This window comes from Capricornis sumatraensis, chromosome 5 (genome assembly GCF_032405125.1).
Source record: "Capricornis sumatraensis isolate serow.1 chromosome 5, serow.2, whole genome shotgun sequence".
In the NCBI taxonomy this organism is placed as follows: domain Eukaryota; kingdom Metazoa; phylum Chordata; class Mammalia; order Artiodactyla; family Bovidae; genus Capricornis; species Capricornis sumatraensis.
In genome coordinates this window covers 29511490-29530462 of record NC_091073.1, presented here as the reverse complement: position 1 = coordinate 29530462, position 18973 = coordinate 29511490, and the positions used below count along the sequence as shown (strand labels likewise).

Here is an 18973-nt window from a genome sequence, read left to right as displayed (position 1 = left end):
CCACAGTTTTCTTGTTTTCATTAAATTGTGTAACTGCCCAAGTTTATGGTCAATGTATGATGACTTTTTAACAACATACATAATTCTAGTTGAAAGTAAAAGGAACAACTTTATTTTAGTAGGCTAGTTTTATCATGGTAGCAGTACAGAGAACAGGCTCTGGTATCAGGCTGCTGGTGCTTAGATGTCTGTTGTATTGCCTAATTTTCTTACCTTAAGTTGAAAATGTTAATGATATCTTCATTGTAAAGTTGTTGGGGCAGTTGAACTTTAAAATTGTATTTTAATGCACTTAGAAAAGCATCTGCCGTATCATAAGTTTTCAGTGAATAGGAACTAAAATAGACTTGATGAGTTGAGATGAAGGTGTAACAATATTAAGTAGTAAATCCTTGTTTTTGTTGCATCACTAAGTCTTGTCTCACTCTTTGAGACCTCATGGACTGCAGCATGCCAGGGCTCACTGTCCCTCACTATATCCTAGAGTTTGCCCAATTTCATGTTCATTGACTGCATATCCAAGTAGTAAATACTACTAGTTTCCAAATTTCAGTCCTGTGTTAAATCCATGAACTGCTAAATACATAGATTCCTGAAATGTGTGAACACTTAGTGAATCATCTGGGATAAGTTCTAGAATCTCAGTTTTCAACAAGCTCCCCTCGGGGTTTTGATGGCAGTCAGTGCTAAATTCTACCAGTAGCATTTGGAGCAACAATTTAAAGCTGAAAAGAAATGGCGGCTATCTGGCTGTCTCTTGAGTTTGAAGGTTATATACTACATTCTTCTTTTCCACGTTGCTTCTATCTGTAGACTCTAGGTATTCTACTTCTGTTGCTGGAAATTTTAGCATCTTGTTCTTTGTTTTGTGTCTTGAATTCACTGCTAAGAATCTGTTTCTAAATTCTGTGCCCTCAGATGTGTAGAGTGGACTTTTGGACTCTGAGGGAGAGGGTGGGATGATTTGGGAGAATGGCATTAAAGCATGTATACTATCATGTAAGAAATGAATTGCCAGTCTATGTTTGATGCAGGATACAGGATGCTTGGGGCTGGTGCACGGGGATGATCCAGAGAGATGATATGGGGTGGGAGGTGGGAGGGGGGTTCATGTTTGGGAACTCATATACACCCGTGGTGGATTCATGTCAGTGTATGGCAAAACCAATACAGTATTGTAAAGTAAAATAAAGTAAAAATAAAAATTAAAAAAAAAATTCCATGCCCTAATTCCATTGCTGTGTCCTGGAGGATATTTAAGTGTAGATAACTTACCATTGTCTGACCTCCTGAGCCAATAGTTTGGACACTGGCAACATTTTGCCTGAAAAATAATCTTCTACTGTTGGATAATTTCATTCATGCTCTACCCACTCAGTGCAAAAACCAATAGGATGGGACCCTGAAAGACTGTGACTGGAACTTTGGCTATCAACCCTTGGTTTAGAAAGCTGGGTTCTAAAAATGGGTTCAATACTCTTGTTGAGCACCCAACTGTTGGATCCTATGTGATTTATCCCTTGATCTTCTCGGTGTTAGATACTACAAAGAGTCCTTTTTGTTAAAAATTGTTGTGGTAGTCTCTTTTTGTTCCTGCTTTTCCTGTATATGTTTGGTAATTACTGATCTAAAACAGACTGCCGTATCTTTCTTCAGCAAAGATAGGTTTCTTTGGGGTAAACAAAAGTGAAATTTGTGGTCTGCAACCATGACAAGCCACAAGTAAGTACCCCCATAGCAAGGGAAGAACACTTTTATAGAAGGGAAAAGAAAGTTGGGAGGGCTAGAGTGAACAGACAGACCATGGTTTTCCATTTACTGAGTCCTCTCCAGGAAAGATGAGCGCTTGCTCTTGTAGAACAGACTGTAGTAGCAGGTTGTGAGATCTCCCCATTCTGGTCTCCCAACTCTGTTTTAACAGAAATTTCTATTTATTCATTGCTTGTTGTTTTGTTGTTTTAATTTTTATTGGTGTATAGTTGATTTACAATGTTGTGTTTCTGCTGTGCAGCAAAGTGCATCAGTTATACAGATATGTATATATACTCTTTTCAAGATTCTTTTCTCATATAAGTCATTACAGATTATTGAGTAGAGTTCCTTATGCTATACAGTAGGTTCTTATTAGTTATCTGTTTTATTTATAGTAGGGCTTCCCATGTATCTCAGTCTGTAAAGCATCTGCCTGCAGTGTCAGAGAGACCTGGGTTCAATTCCTGGGTCAGGAAGTTCCCCTGGAGAAGGAAATAGCAACCCACTCCAGTATTCTTGTTTGGAGAATCCCATGGACAGAGGAGCCTGGCAGGCTACAGTTCATGGGACTGAAACAGTTGGACATGACTTAGTGCTTTTTTTTTTAAAATAATAGTGTGTATAGTCAATTCCAATCTTCAATTTATCTGTGCCCTTCTTTCCCAACTCTGGTAACCATGAGTTTGTTTTCTACATCTGTGACTCATTTCTGTTTAGTTAAGACCATGTGTAGCATTTTTTTTTTAGATTCCACATATGAGTGATATCATATGATACTCGTCTTTCTGTATCTGACTTACTTCACTCAGTGTAACAATCTCTAGATCCATCCAGATCGTTGCAAATGGCGTTATTTTATTATTTATGGCTGAGGAATATTCTGTTTTCCGTATGTACCACATCTTTTTTATCCATTCTTCCTTCGGTGGACATTTAGGTTTCTCTCATGTCCTGGCTATTGTATATAGTGCTGCAGTGAACATTGGGGCCCATGTATCTTTTTGAATCATTGTTTAAATAAAGATATGACGTGACATTTAGGTATACACACAGTGGTGTATAACTGGCGCTGTGTGATTTTTTTCCCATCACCTAGCTTCTCAGGTCCTATCCTCAGTTCCAGTGTCCATTATTTTCAGCGCTCTTCATCCGTCTGCCTGTTGGATCTCATGTGGATACGAGTTGCCATCATCCTAACTGTGCTGAAAAATAAATACTAAGGCTATTTTTTAACTTCTGGCTGCAATGTTTTATCTTTCTTTACTTTTCCTCAATTACTCTCAATGCACATATTAAAATTTCATAGAAAACTCAAAGCCTGCTATCTTCTCTCTTTCAGCTACCTTTTGTTTCATACATTTCTTTACTTGGATACCATGATCCTTCACTTCAGTGGATCATGGCTCTTTTATCAGTATCTCTGATTCTCTTGTCCTTCTGTTAAGACCTGTTTTGTAAAACCTTGTTCGTGTTGTCAGTTTAACTTTTCACTTCTCTGAGCCTTTATCTCATCTTAATACTGCTGGAGAAACTTACACACCAGTGCAGATTATTGTCATTTAAAAATGATGGTTTTCATTTTGCAGTGAGCACTGAATATTGTAAAGTAAGTGTACCATGATTCCATCGTCAGCTCCTTGTTCTCCTCAGTGGGTATTTTAAACTTTTTCCTCTCCTTAAATGTCTAACCCAGGTTTCTTAATGTCAGCACTATAGCATTTTGGACTATATATTGTGAGGAACTTTCCTATACCTTGTACAGTTTAGCAGCATACCTGTCTTCTACCCACTAGTTGACAGTGTTAAACCCCCTGGTTGTAGCAAGCAAAATGTTCTCAGACATTGCTAAAGGTTGCCTAGTGTGGGGCAAAATCACTTTCCAGTTGAGAATCACCGGTCTAACCCAACCATTAGTACATCCACTCTTAGATATGATCTTGCCTCTAGCTTCAGAGTGTAATTATGTACTCAAATATGAGAACATTCTTATCTTCCAAGCACCAGATCTTTCAAGAACCTTGCTTCTGTAGCCACCTTTTCATTAAAACTATTTCCTCTCCTGAGCTTTGATTTTGTCTTCTCCCTCCCCCACTGATACATGTTCCTTCCATTAAAACAAAAACAAAGAAGTAGTTCTAAAAGCAAGGTTACCCTGTAGTAATCTTGCATAATTTTAGGATCATTTATCTTCTTGTTCCTCAATCATCACACCCTGGCTTCTACCCCAACCTTCCATGGGAACTGCTCTCAGTGAGGTCCTTAGCGACTGACCGTTCTATGGGAAATCCATAAGACCTTTATTGGGCTCTTACCTTCTCTATTGTACCCCTTGACTCTCGTATGATACTCTTCTTTTTCCTAGAGGGAATCTTATCCAGTGGATTCTGTAACATCTTGTCTTTCCTATTAACCTGTTTCATTTTTGGTTTCTTCTTCCAAGTTTCTTTTGCAGGATTCAAGATTCTATTGATGATTTTTAGATTTTTGTACATATTTCTTTTCTTTCTTTCTTTTTTTTTTTTTTACTTTACAATACTGTGTTGGTTTTGCCATACATCAACTTGAATCCGCCACAGGTGTACCTAAGTTCCCACTCCTGAACCCCCCTCCCACCTCCCTCCCCATACCATCCCTCTGGGTCATCCCAGTGCACCAGCCCCAAGCATCCTGTATCCTGCATCGAACCTAGACTGGCGATTCGTTTCTTATATGATATTATACGTTTCAATGCCATTCTCCCAAATCATGCTGCCCTCTCCCTCTCCCACAGAGTCAAAAAGTCTATTCCGTACATCTGTGTCTCTTTTGCTGTCTCACATACAGGGTTATCATTACCAACTTTCTAAATTCCATATATATGTGTTAGTATACTGTATTGGTATTTTTCTTTCTGGCTTACTTCACTCTGTATAATTGGCTCCAGTTTGATCCACCTCATTAGAACTGATTCAAATGTATTCTCTTTGATTGCTGAGTAATACTCCATTGTGTATATGTACCACAGCTTTTTTATCCATTCATCTGCTGATGGACATCTAGGTTGCTTCCATGTCCTGGTTATTATAAACAGTGCTGCGATGAACATTGGGGTACACGTGTCCCTTTCAATTCTAGTTTCCTCGGTGTGTATGCCCAGCAGTGTGATTGCTGGATCATAAGGCAGTTCTATTTCCAGTTTCTTAAGGAATATCCACACTGTTCTCCAAAGTGGCTGTACTAGTTTGCATTCCCACCAACAGTGTAAGAGGGTTCCCTTTTCTCCACACCCTCTCCAGCATTTATTGCTTGTAGATTTTTGGATCGCAGCCATTCTGACTGGCATGAAATGGTACCTCATTGTGGTCTTGATTTGCATTTCTCTGATAATGAGTGATGTTGAGCATCTTTTCATGTGTTTGTTAGCCATCTGTATGTCTTCTTTGGAGAAATGTCTATTTAGTTCTTTGGCCCATTTTTTGATTGGGTCATTTATTTTTCTGGAATTGAGCTGCATAAGTTGCTTGTATATTTCTGAGATTAGTTGTTTGTCAGTTGCTTCATTTGCTATTATTTTCTCCCATTCAGAAGGCTGTCTTTTCACCTTGCTTATATTTTCCTTTGTTGTGCAGAAGCTTTTAATTTTAGTTAGGTCCCATTTGTTTATTTTCACTTTTATTTGCAATATTCTGGGAGGTGGGTCATAGAGGATCCTGCTGTGATGTATGTTGGAGAGTATTTTGCCTATGTTCTCCTCTAGGAGTTTTATAGTTTCTGGTCTTACATTTAGATCTTTAATCCATTTTGAGTTTATTTTTTGTATGGTGTTAGAAAGTGATCTAGTTTCATTCTTTTACAAGTGGTTGACCAGTTTTCCCAGCACCACTTGTTAAAGAGATTGTCTTTAATCCATTGTATATTCTTGCCTCCTTTGTTGAAGATAAGGTGTCCATATGTGTGTGGATTTATCTCTGGGCTTTCTATTTTGTTCCATTGATCTATATTTCTGTCTTTGTGCCAGTACCATACTGTCTTGATGACTGTGGCTTTGTAGTAGAGCCTGAAGTCAGGCAGGTTGATTCCTCCAGTTCCATTCTTCTTTCTCAAGATTGCTTTGGCTATTCGAGGTTTTTTGTATTTCTATACAAATTGTGAAATTATTTGTTCTAGCTCTGTGAAAAATACCGCTGGTAGCTTGATAGGGATTGCATTGAATCTGTAGATTGCTTTGTATAGTATACTCATTTTCACTATATTGATTCTTCCAATCCACGAACATGGTATATTTCTCCATCTATTAGTGTCCTCTCTGATTTCTTTCACCAGTGTTTTGTAGTTTTTTATATATAGATCTTTAGTTTCTTTAGATAGATGAAAGAAACACAAGCTGGAATCAAGATTGCCAGGAGAAATATCAATAATCTCAGATATGCAGATGACACCACTCTTATGGCAGAAAGTGAAGAGGAGCTAAAAAGCCTCTGGATGAAAGTGAAATAGGAGAGTGAAAAAGTTGGCTTAAAGCTCAATATTCAGAAAACAAAGATCATGGCATCTGGTCCCATCACTTCATGGGAAATAGATGGGGAAACAGTAGAAACAGTGTCATACTTTATTTTTGGGGGCTCCAAAATCACTGCAGATGGTGATTGCAGCCATGAAATTAAAAGACACTTACTCCTTGGAAGAAAAGTTATGACCAACCTAGACAGCATATTCAAAAGCAGAGACATTACTTTGCCGACTAAGGTCCGCCTGGTCAAGGCCATGGTTTTTCCTGTGGTCATGTATGGATGTGAGAGTTGGACTCTGAAGAAGGCTGAGCGCCGAAGAATTGATGCTTTTGAACTGTGGTGTTGGAGAAGACTCTTGAGAGTCCCTTGGACTGCAAGGAGATCCAACCAGTCCATTCTGAAGGAGATCAACCCTGGGATTTCTTTGGAAGGAATGATGCTAAAGCTGAAGCTCCAGTACTTTGGCCACCTTATGCAAAGAGTTAACTCATTGGAAAAGACTCTGATCCTGGGGGAGATTGGGGGCAGGAGGAGAAGGGGACGACCCAGGATGAGATGGCTGGATGGCATCACTGACTCGATGGACGTGAGTCTGAGTTAACTCCGGGAGATGGTGATGGACAGGGAGGCCTAGCGTGCTGCGATTCATGGGGTTGCAAAGAGTCAGACACGACTGAGCGACTGAACTGAACTGAACTGATTCCTAAGTATTTTATTCTTTTTGTTGCAATGGTGAATGGAATTGTTTCCTTAATTTCTTTTTCTACTTTCTCATTATTAGTGTATAGGAATGCAAGGGATTTATGTGTGTTGATTTTGTATGCTGAATCTGTACTATATTCATTAATTAGGTCTAATAATTTTCTGGTGGAGTCTTTAGGGTTTTTCTATGTAGAGGATCATGTCATCTGCAAACAGTGAGAGTTTTACTTCTTTTCCAATTTGGATTCCTTTTATTTCTTTTTCTGCTCTGATTGCTTTGGGCAAAACTTCCAGAACTATGTTGAATAGTAGTGGTGAAAGTGGAATTGAAAAATAAAAGCCATATGATTATCTCAATAGATGCAGAGAAAGCCTTTGACAAAATTCAATATCCATTTATGATAGAAACTCTCCAGAAAGCAGGAAAAGAAGGAACATACCTCAACATAATAAAAGCTATATATGACAAACCCACAGCAAACATTATCCTCAATGGTGAAAAATTGAAAGTATTTCCCCTAAAGTCAGGAACAAGACAAGGATGTACATATTTCTTTTTTTAAAAAGTTGATGGCTTCATGGATCTCTTGTTTGCTAGGGACACAAAATATTCTGTAGCCCTGAGTTTAATCACTTTGCTGAATGTCAGATCTGTATATTCAATCAGAAGTCCTTTAAATAGCAATGATATTTCACATTCACAGATTCTTTTTCCAGCCAGTCCTCCATCTACTGGGGGTATCAGTTTCTGAAAATGTGTATCATTTACTTAGTTATCTAAAGCTTGTGTGAGGTCTGACTCATTCTCTATCTCACTCGTGAAGCAAATCAAGTTCCAAAGCATTTGAATTCTACCTCTCATTTATCCTTCCTATGTTCCTTTGCTCTTGATTACCACTGCCACTGTTCTATGCACCATGACTCTTGTCCAGATTATTGTAACAGTCTGTTAGCTCCCCACCAGCCTTCAATGTTACTCTTCCCAGCTTTATTCTTTTTGGGGCTGTTTGAATGATGATTATAAACTGTTTATCTTATGATATTATGCCCCAGTCAAATCTGTTTCTTGGATTTCCATTGCTTCTAAAGTAGTATGAACATTCCTTGGTATGTCTCATAAGATCTTTCACATCTTACTAGTACTACTAATAAAAATAACAAAAACGGCAATAATAACAGCCAGCAATTTTCAGCACTTATTTTGTGTTAGGTGCCATAGCTTTAAATGCCCTTAACAACCTTTTGAAATGTGTACTGTTATCCTTATTTTCCATAAGAAAGAACTGGGACATAGAGGGGATATTTAAATGGTTCTCATTAACATTGCTATGAAGGGGGAGCACAGGTACATGGAGGTGAACTTGGACTCAGGTAACACCAAATCCATCTTAACTGGTACCCTGGCCAAAGAGCTCTGCACTCTATAACCGTGCCCTCTTCAGGCCAGCTTTACTTTCTGTAGTTTCTCAGATGCAATAGTACTGTCTGCCTCATGGCCTTCACCCATGATGTAATTTTCCCCCAGGAAGCTTTTCTTGCTTGTTTTTCTCTGAATTCTGGTTTATGCATCCTTCTCTTTTGTTCTGTGGAGGCTCTACAGCCCCATGTGAAGTCTTCCCAAATCATGATGCAGTCTTGATAAAAGGCAGACATTTATAGAATGTTAAATAGATAAATAAGTGACTAGATAAACGATCATGACTTCTTATTACTACGCTGAACATTGTCTTACATATTGTACCATGTTTGCTGCATAACAAGTTACCCCAAAATGTAGTGACCTTAACTAACAAACATTTACTCTCTCTCAGTTTCTGTGGGTCAGAAATGTAGGCACAGTTTAGCCAGGTTCCTTTGACTCAAGGTCTTTCATCTGATATCAGTCAAGCTGTCTGACCTCCGTAGACTGTCCTCTGCAGTTGAAGCTGAAGACTTGATGTGGAAGTGGATTCTGCTCTCACACCCACCTGGTTATTAGTAGGTTTCAGTCACCTGAATGTGGGCTTCTCCACAGGGCTGCCTCACCACATGGCACTCAGGATCGAAGGCACAGTGCTCTTGTAATCTAATCTGAAAACTGACACTCCATTGATTCTTTCATATTCTGTTGATTTGAATCAAGTCTGTATGTCGAGCCCACACTCCAGAGGAGGGAATCATACAAGATTGTGCATATTGGGAAGCGTGGATATCATTGTGGGGTGCGTATTAGAGACTGATTATCACAAACTTATTATCTAAAAATAAATCTCTTACTAAGTTGCAAAATAGAAAATGCCCACTAGTATTGCCATCCTTCTTATCTGTGGCCTGTGAGGCAGACTATATATAGACCTGTGTCTCCTCTGAACATCAGAAATTTGCTTTATTGTACCTAAACTTTCGTCTTTGGGAACATTAGCCATCTCAACTATAATTCCCTAGTGAAATAAGTGTAGGTACAATCTATTAATATATGGAATCTAGTCCTTAGTACTTAAGTCTACCAGAAATTCTGTATAAAAATTGCAGAGTTGATCAGGAAATGCTGAATAGTTTTGGAATCAGTGCCAGACAAGGAGCACCAACTAGCCCAAACTAATGGCCTGAAGACATTCTCTCTCCAGGGAATGAATATAATCTCCTGAATTAAATGTCTAATGTAAGCCAGCCTAACAAATTTTCAGATTCCAACCAAGAAAAAAATTAAAGATTAATTTGTTCATATTTTTATGATGATCAGTCCTTAGTACAGCCGTATAACCTGTTGTATAATCTGATGAAACATACTGAGTATAGACTGAATTTTAGAAGAAATGAGCCTAATGAAGTTATAGCTTGTAAAGTGGAAGTTCGTGTGTCTTGTTAACTGACTCAGGCAATCTTGGTTGACCTTAAGAGGAGATGTCATTCCTTTCTGCTAAATCTGCCCTATCTCCTAAATTTGCCTAAAAACTATTAAACCCCACAAGGACTATATCAGAATGTTTTCTGTTATAAACAGTCACAACGCTAACAATCATTGAGTGCCCTCCATGTTCTAGAGAGAATAATATGTACCTTAATCCTTTAAAATAAACCTATGACCTTCCTTCTCATTTTATAAATAAAAATAGGGAGACCTATGGCTTAATACTTTGTCCTAAGATTATGTAACTCATTGACTGTAGGTGCTGCTTGATTCATTATGATTTCTACTACTGAATACTTTTCTAAGAAAAGATGAAAGAAAAGATTTTAAGTTTGACAGAAGGCTTATACCTAAGGTCAGAAAGAAGTCTCCTTGGGAAAGTAATTAGCAGTTTTCTGTCATTTTTCTCTCCCTTTATAAGGGCACATTTACCTTACAGCATTTTCACCCCATAACTTACAGATGCAAAATGCCACATATTCTAATATTTTTACCCCCAGAGCTTTTGTATGATTTTGAAAAGAACATATATAAACGGTGAAGTCACACTACTGAAATCCAGGCATCTGTAGGGCAGATCCATGTAGGTGTGGAGTTGCTCAGTGCACAATGGGAAGATTGTTTTATTGGCATGAAAAGAAAGAAAATTTCCTTATGAAACTAAAGGAAGAGATTGGATATGCTTATTATAATTATCCATGCTAGATTGTGAGCCATACTTCAGTGTATTGAATATCTCAACTCAAATGTAATGATACATGCCAAACACATGGAAGAGATAGCTAAAAGGTGAAATAAAGAATTAACTGAATAGAGAACCCTTCTTCCACCCTCCATTCATGTGCACATTTCACTCTAAGTAAAATTTCCAGTCTTCATCATCAGGCTTGATTTCTTTAAGGAGACTGAAGTATTTCACAGAACCAAGCTACCTCAGAGACAGAGATCTCCAGAAGGTACATCAGGGCAGTAGACAGTAATGGAAGAAATTTTTTCCCTTCTTCCCAACTCTTGTTAAAAAATAATTCATGCTATATACCGTGCTGAGAATAGTAAGGAATTTATTAGTAGGAAAGTTAGTCTTTTATTAGTTCCTTAGTTCATGAATGTCTTTCAGTTCAGTTCAGTTCAGTCGCTCAGTCATGTCCGACTCTTTGCGACCCCATGAATCGCAGCATGCCAGGCCTCCCTGTCCATCACCAACTCTCGGAGTTCACTCAGACTCACGTCCATCGAGTCAGTGATGCCATCCAGCCATCTCATCCTTGGTCATCCCCTTCTCCTCCTGCCCCCAATCTCCCCTAGCATCAGAGTCTTTTCCAATGAGTCAACTCTTCGCATGAGGTGGCCAAAGTACTGGAGTTTCAGCTTTAGAATCATTCCCTCCAAAGAAATCCCAGGGCTGATCTCCTTCAGAATGGACTGGTTGGATCTCCTTGCAGTCCAAGGGACTCTCAAGAGTCTTCTGCAACACCACAGTTCAAAAGCATCAATTCTTCAGCGCTCAGCCTTCTTCAGAGTCCAACTCTCACATCCATACATGACCACAGGTAAAACCATAGCCTTGACTAGATGAACCTTTGTTGGCAAAGTAATGTCTCTGCTTTTAAATATGCTGTCTAGGTTGGTCATAACTTTTCTTCCAAGGAGTAAGCGTCTTTTAATTTCATGGCTGCAATCACCATCTGCAGTGATTTTGGAGCCCCCCAAAATAAAGTATGACACTGTTTCTACTGTTTCCCCATCTATTTCCCATGAAGTCATGGGAAATAGTGATGTTAGTTTTAGAACTAACACCCAAAAAAAAATTGTGAATAGAGAGCAGTAAATGAGAATCTCTTGGCAGATGTGGCATTCATTTAAGGCTAGACTGGTAATGGGGCTTCCTTGGTGGCTCAGATGGTACAGAATCTGCCTTTAAGAGAGACCTGGGAGACCTGGATCAGGAAGATCCCCTGGAGGAGGGTATGGCAACCCACTCCAGTAATCTTGCCTGGAGAATCCCACGGACAGAGTAGCCTGGCGGAAGATCCAGAGGATCTTCCCAACCCAGGGATCGAATTCAGGTCTTCCCGGTCTCTCTTGAAGGCAGATTCTTTACCAGTCTGAGCCACCAGGGAAGCCTCACAGATTATTTCTTGCTTGTTTTAACACATAACAGTTTTAAACAATGTTTAAAATAGCGTTTTTTCATTTTGTTGAAGCTGAATGCTGTACAGTGTAATAGTGAAATAACACTGTGAACACCATTTCTTGGACCTCTGACTCTAAACAATGCCAACACAGTTAATTCAGTTAGAGTATGTGGTTTTGGTGTATGTTCAAGACTATAGAAATTAGCTGAAGGCCATCCAATAAAATCCATTTAATTTCTTTGGGATGTTAGCCAGATTTTCTGATCAGTTTTCCAGAGGTAGAAAGGTCCAAAGGCACAGGACCACCTAGTTGCTTGGAATGGTATTAATTATGTTCATGCTCTATTTAATAAAATTAACAGTTTATAATTATATGGATTGTCAAAGTTTTAGAATATGGTTATTAATGAGAGAGTAAGGATTATCATCCCTAAATGGCACTTTCTCTACTTTTTCTTTGTGTACTTAACATGTCTTTACCTTTTGATCTGTGTATATTTTTGAAACATAAGGACATATTGAATCATCATTTTCCCTAAAGAAACCAGATGGTTAATTTGTAAAAATGATAATCCTTGCCTGGTTAGTCACGAAATCATTGCACACAAGTTCTAGTTACGTTATGCTAAGTTGAAAACTAACAATTTGAGAGAATAGCCATTAGTCTAACTTTGGGCATATATTTGTAAAAATCAAGTCTCCTCTTATAATTCAGGAAATTGATTTTACACACATGGTAGATATGTTTAGAGAGAAGATTTTTATAAAAAGCTGAAAAAATTGCTCTTTGGCATGTAGATTATAGTTCTGACCCTCAACTGTTGATTTTCATGAATATGTATACACTACTTTTTTAATGCTATTTAAACTGAGATAGAATTTTAAAGCTTATTTCATTTTACTGATTTCATTTCATTTTATTGATTTCTTTTTGGTTCTGAATAGATGATAAGTAATATTTTTAAATAATCATTTTATACTTATTAATGTTTCCCAGAATAATTGAGTTTGGCAATATGTTTCAACTATTTGCCTGAAGCATGACTATACTTAGTAACACCATAAAGTAGATTATTCTGTTGTTCTGGTGACTTTAAGTATATAACAGCTCTGAGGTTTTTGTTGTGTTAGGGAAACTGAACCAAATATACTCCTTTGAACTCGTGGTCAGAATAAATTATCAATGGTATTTTGGTACCTGAGAACTTGTTTTTAAAGCCTTATACATAGTTGTCTGCTTAGGTTAAAAATCTCTCTCTTCTCATTCGCTCAGTGACTGTTCACTGCAAGTGAGTCAAAGTCTATACATTTTAACCTGTTATTGCAGACTTGTCACAGTTGGTACTGAATCTTTCAGGCTTCCCTGGTGACTCACTGGTAGAGAATCCATCTCCCAGTGCAGGAGACACGGGTTCTATCCCTAGGTCAGGAAGATCCCCTGGAGGAAGAAATGGCAACCCACTCCAGTATTCTTGCCTGGAAAATCCCATAGACAGAGGAGCCTGGTGGGTTGCAGTCCATGCGGTTTCAAAGAGTTGGACATGACTGAGCGTGCATGCACGTGTATAAGTCAGTCCCAGACTCCCTCCCCCTCTTCCTCTTGGTAGCCATAAGACGGTGTTCTGCTTCTGTGACTCTACTTCCATTTTGTAGATGAGTTTATTTGTATAATTTTTTTTTATATTCCACATATAAGTGATATCACATAGATCTTATCTAATCATTTTGAACATACTTGCTATATTTGTGGTGTGTTATTTTAAACACCTGTCTGATAAAATGCATTTTTTAAAGCACAGTTTTAATATTCTCTGTTTCCAAGTAACTCTACTTAAGTCTTTAAGTTGTTAGAGTGTTATTTCTTTCAATGTCAGCTACTGATTGAAGATCGAAAACCAGAACTATCCATCTAATCCAGGATATTGCAGTTGCTATGTTATTAAAATTTTGGTACAGATAATTCTTTGTTCTGGAGGCTGGCCTCTGTGTGCATTGTAGAATGTGTAATAGCATCCCTGTCTTAGGCTTCCCTGGTGGCTCAGTGATTAAAAAAAAAAAATCCACCTGCCAATGCAGGATATGCAGGTTCAATCCCTGGGTCAGGAAGATCCCCTGGAGAAGGGAATGGCTACCCACTCCAGTATTCTTGCCTGGAAAATCCCCTGGACAGAGGAGACTGGTGGACTAGAGTCCACAGGGTCTCAGAGTTGGGCACGACTGAGCACAGGAACTGTCCTCTGCTAACTGGCACAGGTATTACTTTCCCATACCAATTCTGACAACTGACAGTGTCTCCTGATGTTGCTGGTTTGCCTCTGAGGACAGTTCCCCACATTTAAGAGCTGCTAATGTAAACTGGCTTCAAATAGGAAAAGGAGTACGTCAAGACTGTATATTGTCACCCTGCTTATTTAACTTATATGCAGAGTACATCATAAGAAATGCTGGGCTGGAAGAAGCACAAGCTGGAATCAAGATTGCCGGGAGAAATATCAATAACCTCAGATGTGCAGATGACACCACCCTTATGGCAGAAAGTGAAGAGGACCTGAAAAGCTTCCTGATGAAAGTGAAAGAGGAGAGTGAAAAAGTTGGCTTAAAGCTAAACATTCAGAAAATGAAGATCATGGCATCCGATCCCATTACTTCATGGGAAATAGATGGGGAAACAGTGTCAGACTTTATTTCTTTGGGCTCCAAAATCACTGCAGATGGTGATTGCAGCCATGAAATTAAAAGACGCTTACTCCTTGGAAGAAAAGTTATGACCAACCTAGATAGCATATTCAAAAGCAGAGACATTCCTTTGCTGACTAAGGTCCGTCTAGTCAAGGCTATGGTTTTACCTGTGGTCATGTATGGATGTGAGAGTTGGACTGTGAAGAAGGCTGAGCACCGAAGAATTGATGCGTTTGAACTGTGGTGTTGGAGAAGACTCTTGAGAGTCCCTTGGACTGCAAGGAGATCCAACCAGTCCATTCTGAAGGAGATCAACCCTGGGATTTCTTTGGAAGGAATGATGCTAAAGCTGAAGCTCCAGTACTTTGGCCACCTCATGCAAAGAGTTGACTCATTGGAAAAGACTTTGATGCTGGGAGGGATTAGGGGCAGGAGGAGAGAGGGACGACAGAGGATGAGATGGCTGGATGGCATCACAGACTCGATGGACGTGAGTCTGAGTGAACTCTGGGAGTTGGTGATGGACAGGGAGGCCTGGCGTGCTGCAGTTCATGGGGTCACAAAGAGTCGGGCACGACTGAGCGACTGAACTGAACTGATGTGAGCAGTGTCTGTGTTACTTAGAGTCAAAATTTTATAAGTATAAATTTGATTATGCTGTTAATTTGGTAAGGATTTGAGGGAAAATACAGTTGAAATAATGAATTCTTTCATTTTTGTTACTTAGTTTGCCATACTGATAGATTTAATAAAAGACATAGGTAATTTATTTTAGATGCCTCTTAAGTAAGGCAATACCTTCAATAGAGTCAAGGTTACTCTCTGTTGGTTAGATGAAGGTACATTCCTCGGTGAATCCTCGGTGTGAATTTATCTACTGAGAATGAGACAGGACTTTCAGATTATATAACCACTTGTTTCTTCAGTGTGATCCATGAACCAGTTATGACAACATTGCCTGATAGCTTGTTAAGAATGCAGATTCTTAGCTCCCATTCCACATCTGTTGCTGCTGCCAAGTCGCTTCAGTCGTTTCCAACTCTGTGCGACCCCATAGATGGCAGCCCACCAGGCTCCCCTGTCCCTGGGATTTTCTAGGCAAGAATACTCAAATAGGTTGCCATTTCCTTCTCTGATGCATGAAAAGAATCAAAATCTGTATTTTTAATGAGATTCCCAGGGTTTCTTATGCAGATCAAACTTGGAGAAGCACAGGTCTTAACTTTATTTCGGTTAATTTTATTTTCCCAGCATGATCTCCTTGAGGATAGAAAGTGTCTGGTCTGTTGCTATGATTTCAATGTGCAGTGTAGCATCTAGCTCAGAGTCCTTAATAAATACTTATCGGTTCAGTGAATGAAACTCTAACCTATGCTAATCCAGTAGATAGGAGGGTACCCTACTTTTTGTGACTTGAACACAATTTTAAATTAGGACAGATTAGATTTGTTTATGACAGCTTGTCAATTCTCAGCTTGCAAATGTTTCATATATTACTAAGAAATGATAAGTGAAAGTCGCTCAGTCGTGTCAGACTCTTTGCGACCCCATGGGCTACAGTCCATGGAATTCCCCAGGCCAGAATACTGAAGAGGGTAGCCTTTCCCTTCTCCAGGGAATCTTCCCAACCCAGAGATCAAACCCAGGTCTCCCGCATTCCAGGCAGATTCTTTACCAGTTGAGCCACAAGGGAAGTCTAAGAAATGTAGGGTGGTCATATTATCGTGCATACTTTTTTAAACATATCATCCTTTATCATATACAAAATGGGTAATATTTATAAAATATGCCTGCCAAATATGACTTATGGGAACTAGTTTCTAAATACTACAGATTTTCCCATTAGTTATATATAGTGTAACATTCTGTAGTAAAACTCAGTGGAAAGATAAGCTTGAGCAGATTTGGTAGCTTTGCCTTGTGCCTGGATCCTTTCTCGCTTTAAAAGTATAATCTGAATGATAAAATGGGAGTCTTGAATTCTTTGTGATAGTTCTCCAGTTTGTTAAGATTAGGATCTGTACCTTCAATTCCACAATTTTTGTGGTTTTGCATCAGAAAATAACTGACCTCCCAGGGAAGTTTTAACAGTGAGACACAGGGACGTGTAAAGGAAGACTTCCATTAAGGTGGTACTATGACCTAAATCAAATCCCTTATGATTATACAGTAGAAGTGAGACATAGAGTCAAGGGATTAGATCTGATAGACAGAGTGCTAGAAACTATGGACAGAGGTTCATGACATTGTACAGGAGGCAGGGATCAAGACCATTCCCGAGAAAAAGAAATGTAAAAAGGCAAAACGGTTGTCTGAGGAGGCCTTACAAAAATAGCTGTGAAAAGAAGAGAAGCAAAAGGCAAAGGAGAAAAGGAAAGATACACCCATTTGAATGCAGAGTTCCAAAGAACAGCAAGGAGAGACAAGAAAGCCTTCCTCAGTGATCAATGCAAAGAAATAGAGGAAAACAATAGAATGGGAAAGACTAGAGATCTCTTCAAGAAAATTAGAGATACCAAGGGAACATTCCATGCAAAGATGGGCTCGATAAAGGACAGAAATGGTATGGACCTAACAGAAGCAGAAGATATTAAGAAGAGGTGCCAAGAATACACATAAGAACAGTACAAAAAAGATCTTCGTGACCCAGATACTCACAGTAGTATGATCACTTACCTAGAGCAAGATATCCTGGAATGTGAAGTCAAGTGGGCCTTAGGAAGCATCATTGTGGACAAAGCTAGTGGAGGTGATGGGATTACAATTGAGCTGTTCCATTTGAGCTATTTCAAATCCTAAAAGATGATGCTGTGAAAGTGCTGCACTCAATATGCCAGCAAATTTGGAAAACTCAGCAGTGGACACAGGACTGGAAAAGGTCAGTTTTCATTCCATTCCCAAAGAAAGGCAATGCAAAGAATGCTCAAACTACCACACAATTGTACTCATCTCACATACTAGTAAAGTAATGCTCAAAATTCTCCAAGCCAGACTTCAGCAATATGTGAACCATGAACTTCCAGATGTTCAAGCTGGTTTTAGAAAAGGCAGAGGAACCACAGATCAAATTGCCAACATCCTCTGGATCATTGAAAAAGCAAGAGAGTTCCAGAAAAACATCTACTTCTGCTTTATTGACTATGCCAAAGCCTTTGACTGTGTGGATCGCAACAAACTGGAAAATTCTTAAAGAAATGGGAATACCAGACCACCTGACCTACCTTCTGAGAAATCTGTATGCAGGTCAGGAAGCAACAGTTAGAACTGGACATGGAACCACAGACTGGTTCCAAATCAGGAAAGGAGTATGTCAAGGCTGTATATTGTCACCCTGTTTATTTAACTTCTATGCAGAGTACATCATGAGAAACGCTGGGCTGGAAGAAGTACAAGCTGGAATCAAGATTGCTGGGAGAAATGTCAGTAACCTCAGATGTGCAGATGACACCACCCTTATGGCAGAAAGTGAAGAATAACTAAAGAGCCTCTTGATGAAAGTGAAAGAGGAGAATGAAAAAGTTGGCTTAAAACTCAACATTCAGGAAACTAAGATCATGGCATCCAGTCCCATCACTTCATGGCAAATAGATGGGGAGACACTGGAAACAGTGTCAGACTTTATTTTCTTGGGTTCCAAAATCACTGCAGATGGTGACTGCAGCCATAAAATTAAAAGATACTTGCTCCTTGGAAGAAAAGTTATGACCAATCTAGATAGCATATTAAAAAACAGAGATACTCCTTTGCAACAAAGATCTGTATAGTCAAAGTTAGGGTTTTTCCAGTAGTCATGTATGGATGTGAGAGTTGGACTGTAAAGAAAGCTGAGAGTCAAAGAATTGATACTTTTGAACTTTAGTGTTGGAGAAGACTCTTGAGAGTCCCTTGGACTGCAAGGAGAACTAACCAGTCCATTCTAAATGAAATCAGTCCTGAATATTCATTGGAGGGACTGATGCTGAAGCTGAAACTCCAGTGCCACGTGATGAGAACTGACGCATTTGAAAAGACCCTGATGCTGAGAAAGATTGAAGGTGGAAGGGGAAGGGGACCACAGAGGATGAGATGGTTGGATGGCATCACCGACTCAATGGACATAAATTTGAATAAAACCGGGAGTTGGTGATGGATAGGGAAACCTGGTGTGCTGTAGTCCATGGGGTCACAAAGAGTTAGACATGACTGAGCAACTGAACTGAACTGATGGCAATAACTATGGTACCATCACCTGCTTGGTGTATATTGATTTCAGTGGCTCCGAAGCTCTTGACTCTTCCAGTATCGAATCTGAAGACCTGCCTTAACAGACTTTGTTTTCTGTGCAG

General features: G+C 39.1%; 1 protein-coding gene across 3 annotated transcripts in view; it reads left to right on the top strand.

Moving 5' to 3' along the window:
- Window positions 1-18973, top strand: part of CRPPA (CDP-L-ribitol pyrophosphorylase A) — a 373738-nt gene that overhangs the window by 167232 nt on the left and 187533 nt on the right. The window lies entirely within an intron of this gene.